Raw genomic sequence first — 6,000 nt, 5'->3', positions numbered from 1 at the left:
CCCCCCAAACTCTTCTCCTTGAGCCTGCATCGTCCCTTTACTGCCCCCATCTCCCCTTCACTTCACAACCAGGCTTCTTGAAAGGTTAATTCACATTGTCTATTCTACTTCTTGATCTCTGCATTCATTTGTGTTGGTCTCAGCCTATTGATGGTGATGCTATCTATGGGCTAGGAATGCCTGAGACCCTCGCCTGGGACCATACTGCTTGTGATGAGCCCCACAGACATTTCCCTGACCACACCAGTGCTGTGACTGGACCAGCCCTTATGGTTCTTATTATGATTGTAGGACACAGCTCAGCAACAACCATCGGGGAAGTTTGAAGAATAGATTTATTACCCACAAATCCGAAAGGTACATGGAACACCCAGGGCCACACGACGAGGTCTTGGATTGAGGGAGGGGGAGGAAGTGTGGACCTTGGACTTGCCTTTATTAAGGTCCAAGGGTAGGGTGTCTAGGATTTCACAGGCTCACTCTTTACTGGAAAAGGTAAAATGCAGGAGTGGGAATTAGAGAGCAGGAAGGGAAAAAGCGAGGTCACTCAAGCCATCCGTTATCTAGGCTACCCTAGACCTTCTAAAAGGGGTACTTCATGGGTGGGGATTGCCTGGTTCCTTATCTAGTTGGTTTGCTAGTAGCTGTGTCATACAGCATGCAATGTGTTTAGTCTTGGTGGATGTCTTTGAAATGAATGCCTCCTCGATCAAAAGCCTAACGTCTGGCACTTATATTACAATCAAAAAACTCTTCATGTCAGCACTCACACTGCATCACTCTTACACCCTCTATCATCTGTCTTTCGTCCTCATCTCCTGATAACATCTCTCTGACAAAGACCATCCATGACTGTCATAACATCCAATCTGAACAATAATATAATTTTCAGCTCTCTTGTTATTAAACTTCTCTTCTGCATCTGACACTGTTGGTCATTCCCTCTTCCCTGGAATTTTCTACTCTCGTGGGTCCTGGGGGAAAATCTCTTGCCAATTCTCCTTCCTCCTCTCTTACCCTTCCTCACTGACCTCCTTCATAGTTTCTGTTCTTCTGGCCACCCCCAATCTCTTGTTCTTCCCAGAGTTCCTTTCTCAACTGCTCCACTTCCCTGTCCACATCGCCTCCTTGGGCCTCCACATCTACTCAGGACCTCCACAGTGAAGTGTCTACTGATGGATCCTAAATGAACGTTCTTAGTTTGCTCCTCTTTCCCGACTTGGCTCAGCAGCTGTAGCCTGTGAAAGCTTCACTGAACACCAGGGAGCTAGGTGTCTTTCCTCAGAGCCCTCCTGAGTTTAATCACTTATCAAGTTATATCACAACTATCCATTTAGAAGCCCCCTCCCATGACAAAGGACGTGGGCTCTGTCTCATGCATCTTTGTGCCCCCACCCCTTGCACTACGCCTGACATAAAGCAGATGCTCAATACATCTGTTTGAACTGTTAAAGCGTTTTATAGTCGCTTGATCAGTCGAATAACTTCATGAAGTTTCAGTAAATGTTTAGAATAGTTATGGGGCACCTAGAAATACACGTCAAGGTCTAGCAATGGGTTCTTTTTGCTTTGTTTTTGTTTTCCTCCCCACTGAGTCTGCACTGTTGCTGGGAGAACACATGCATTCGAAAAAGCAAAGCTTTTGAAGCCAGACAGTTCTAGGTGCAAATTCAGGCTCTGTAATATGTTAGCTGTGTGACCATGATTTCTTTGAGCCTCAGTTTCTTCATCTGTTATGTGAAGAGGATAACGCCTACTCTTTACTATTGTAGAGGAGATTAAATGCCAGAATAAACACAACCCTTTAGCACAACCCTTTAGTAGCTCTCACAGAGCAGTGACACAGTAAAGAGTCACTAACATTTCTTATGTCTGCTATGTTATTTTTCAGTTAATAATGTTTTTATGATTATAGTAGAAACACATGCTAATTATAAGACAGTTTATAAAATACAGAAAAACATAATGAAATCATTAAAACCACCTTTCTATCCCCCAGTGAAGCCACCAGTAGACAGTTGGATAGATGAATCTGGAGTCCAGGAGAGAGGCCTGGGCTGGCTGGATATACAGATTGGGAGTCCTCAGTGGATACATGTGAATCAAACCTGGGAGAGTTGACGAATTAACTCAGGAGAATATGTGGGTGAGAAGAAAAGAAAACTTAGGATGTAGTCCTAAGATGAGCCACGTGGGTAAAGAAGTATGTACAAGCTCCAGCCTTCACAAAAGTCTGGCCTCAATGCAGCTGGATGCTGAGATGGTAGCTCCACAATGGAAGGAAACAGATTAACTCCAAACAAAATACTTTCCCCATCCCTGGTGTTCCTTTAAGTACCTTTTCCTTTTCTTGGTGGAAACTCCCTTTCTTCAAAAGCTTTCCATGACCAGAGCCACAGGTCATGGGAAGCTTGGGCTCTGCCCCGTCTGGTGGGATTGCCACCCCAGAGGAAGAGGTGCCTTTTCCTAATTCAATAAAAGCACTAGCTGGCAATGACCCCATCAGAGACCCATTGTTCTATTACCTTCTCTCCACAGTCAAAGCTGTTACGGATCAAGTATGATGTTTTTGTATATATTGATCAAAACTAATTTATGCTAGAGTGCTTCCTTAGTCAACATATATCCCCATTAACACTTGTATCTGATGGTTTCCTTGATGAGCAACTCCAGGGAACCCCAGCAATATTGAATTCTATGTTATGCTCCAGGGGATGCTATTCAAATAGAATGCAGAAATATTTATGAGAAATTAAAGGCTGTGTCCTTATTTAAAAGAATACAAATCTGGAGGAAACGGGAAAGATTTTCCAGTGGGGAGATTTTCTGAGTGTGTGGAACCCTCTCCCAGAGATCTCTGAAAGATGGTGACTTCTCAATTTGCCTTGAAAGAAACTTTAGATATCTGAAGGCCACTTTGGGGTGGGCATTCCTTAGAAGGACTGCTCCAGAACTTTCAGACCCATCTCCACAAACAGGTGAAGGCAAGGACATAGTGACCACACTGGTTGCCCACCCGACAACCCTTTCCTTCTTTCTAACAGAATCAAGATTTGCTCAGGTTTTTGCCCCTCTCTGAGTGGGTAGTTGTTTCCTGGGAGGTGAGTCCCATCACTAGCCCCAAAACAGTAATAATTCTTTCCAGTGATGGGCCAAGGCTTGGGAATGTGATACTGAGGAGGGGGAGTCACACAGGCAGCTCCTGGGAAACTTTTCTTTTTCTATCTTGAAAGAAGACCCAACGGAAATAAGGTTCTTCTTTCTGCCTCTGGATGTTGTCATAAGGATGTGGCACCTTAGCCCATCAGAGGATGAGGCTGATAGACTGGGGATGGTCATGACCTTGTTTAAATCATGGTGCTACTGTATTAGTCATCCCTAGAGATGGTTCACCTCTCTCTAAACACACTAAGTTCTCTGAAATTAGAAGGACATGGTATACTGGTGACTAACTCCCTCTGAGACCAAAAGATAAGTGATAGCCTGGGTAGCTGATGACAGATGAGCTGAAGAAGAGGTGGATGTCAAAGGGGTGAGCCTGGATTCCAAGTTTGTCAGAGAAAAGGAAGCACGAGAGTTTTCCATGATCCATTGTGGGTTAAGTCCTGTCTAACAGGGCTACCTGGAGAAGTGGTGGGGCCTCAGTGGAGGGTACCTAGAGGCAGACTGATGAATTCCTAGGAGTAAAGTGAGCTGGAATAGGGTTATCACTGGCATTAAGGGAAGTGCAGATGAAAATTCTCCAGTGAATGGGGGGAAAGGAGTCCAAGGACCCAAAAAAGCATACAGAAGGACTGCATCACCTTTAAACATCACTCAGACTCAAAATGTAAGGCGAGCTAAGACAGCACCAGGTAAGAAGGAACTTTCCTATTTCCCTAATCTTTCTTCCCTACAACCTCTGAGGGGTCTGAGACAGTAGCTAGAAAGAGAGAAGAAACTGGTAACACCTTTCTCTCCTAGAACGTGATTCAGCTGGAGAGAGGAGAAAGAATTGTCATTTGAATGAAGTTGGAAGCTTTGATTAACACATGAGTGTGAACTTTCTGATATCTGATTTGAAACTTGGCCCATGGAGGGATTACAGGACTTTCTAATAGGGGCACAATATTACACATAATTCTGAGAAAATGGAAATATTCCTAAGGAAATCTTATATTGCTTTTTTTTGTGTGTGTGTGGTATGCGGGCCTCTCACTGCTGCGGCCTCTCCTGTTGCGGAGCACAGGCTCCGGACGCGCAGGCTCAGCGGCCATGGCTCACGGGCCCAGCTGCTCCGCGGCATGTGGGATCTTCCCGGACCGGGGCACGAACCCATGTTCCCTGCATCGGCAGGTGGACTCTCAACCACTGCGCCACCAGGGAAGCCCTTATATTGCTTTTTTCTTGCAATATAATGTTCACAATTAACACTTCTTTAATCTGCCATATATATTAATTCGCCAGAACAATTTCAGTCGTCTTCAAACTTTGTCAATTGTTGACCATCAGATTTTGTGATACTGAGCATTCCTTTGCTCACCATCATAATAAGCCATTTAATGAAAATTAGGGTTTGAGTGGGAAGGTTTTATTTATTTATTTATTCATTTTTAAAATTATTTATTTGTTTATTTATTTATTTTTGGCTGCGTTGGGTCTTTGTTGCTACGTGCAGGCTTTCTCTAGTTGTGGCGAGCGGGGGCTACTCTTCGTTGCTTTGGACGGGCTTCTCACTGTGGTGGCTTCTCTTGTTGCAGAGCACCGGCTCTAGGCACGCAGGCTTCAGTAGTTGTGGCACGCGGGCTCAGTTGTTGTGGCTTGCAGGCCCTAGAGCTCAGGCTCAGTGGTTGTGGCCCACAGGCTTAGTTGCTCCGCGGCATGTGGGATCTTCCCAGACCAGGGATCAAACCCGTGTCCCCTGCATTGGCAGGCATATTCTTAAACCACTGCACCACCAGGGAAGCCCCTTGAGTGGGAAGGTTTTAGACTGGGGTAGAGACAATAAGAAATGGTCCATGGTAAACTGTATTATGTCAGACCAAAGATTCGCTGGCTTGATGACCAAATGTTTTAAAATAAAACAGGGAAACTGTGCTGTAGTTTTGCAGTATCCTTATTTTTTTGATGATTCCTTTCTCAACAGTCCTTGAATATTTATTCTGTAGAGTCTTTGGAGAAACCTAGGCCTTCCTCACTTCCTGTCCAGCCAGATCTCAGGACAGAGATAAGTGGAACCACCACTTCGTTGAAGTTTTCAGGCAGGGAGGGAGCAGGTATCTAGTTGTAGGTGTCTGACTATTTCAAATGAAATAGAAATTAGTTTGGCTTATCTCTTTTTCCATTCTCTTCTCTTCTCTCCATTCATGCATACAGTTTATAATTGGCTGTATAAATTAAATACTTCAAATGAACCTAATTCTTATCTTCTCTAAATGCAGTTTCATTAACATTAAAGCTTACTGGAGTAGTCTGTCATGTCACATCATTGCACTTATTCAAAAACTTACTAATTATCCTAGGAATTGTGATTCTAAGTTAAGCACTGTGAGATAGGGGCACAGAATCTGGAGAAAAGAGCAAATTAGAGCATGATATCAGGGAATACAGAAGATGAGCCTGGAGCAACGTATAGTGTCAGAAAATAAGGAAGCAATGGAGGGAAGGAAGGAAGGAAGGGAGGGAGGGCGGGAGGGAGGGAGGGAAGAAGGAAAACCACACAATGATGAGGTATATAAAAGAGACATAGGAGCCACCTGAAAGAGTTCCCAATGGGCAAATCTAGAACAATTTGAACAGCAAACTCATATTGGATGATAGCCCAGAGTATAAAATAAACATCCATGGGTCCTTACTGATATATGTGATTGATGAATGGATAAATAAATAAATAAATGGGAGAAAGGAGACATGTCTCCTATGCATAAGAATTCTAAATAAATTATGTAGATACTCGCCCTCGAGGAGTTGGAGCCAAACTCTCTCCTCCTCAAATATAACCTTCACATAGTGACTTCCTTC

The sequence above is a fragment of the Mesoplodon densirostris genome, chromosome 17 (genome assembly GCF_025265405.1).
Source record: "Mesoplodon densirostris isolate mMesDen1 chromosome 17, mMesDen1 primary haplotype, whole genome shotgun sequence".
Classification (NCBI taxonomy): domain Eukaryota; kingdom Metazoa; phylum Chordata; class Mammalia; order Artiodactyla; family Ziphiidae; genus Mesoplodon; species Mesoplodon densirostris.
This window is presented reverse-complemented; position numbering follows the sequence as displayed.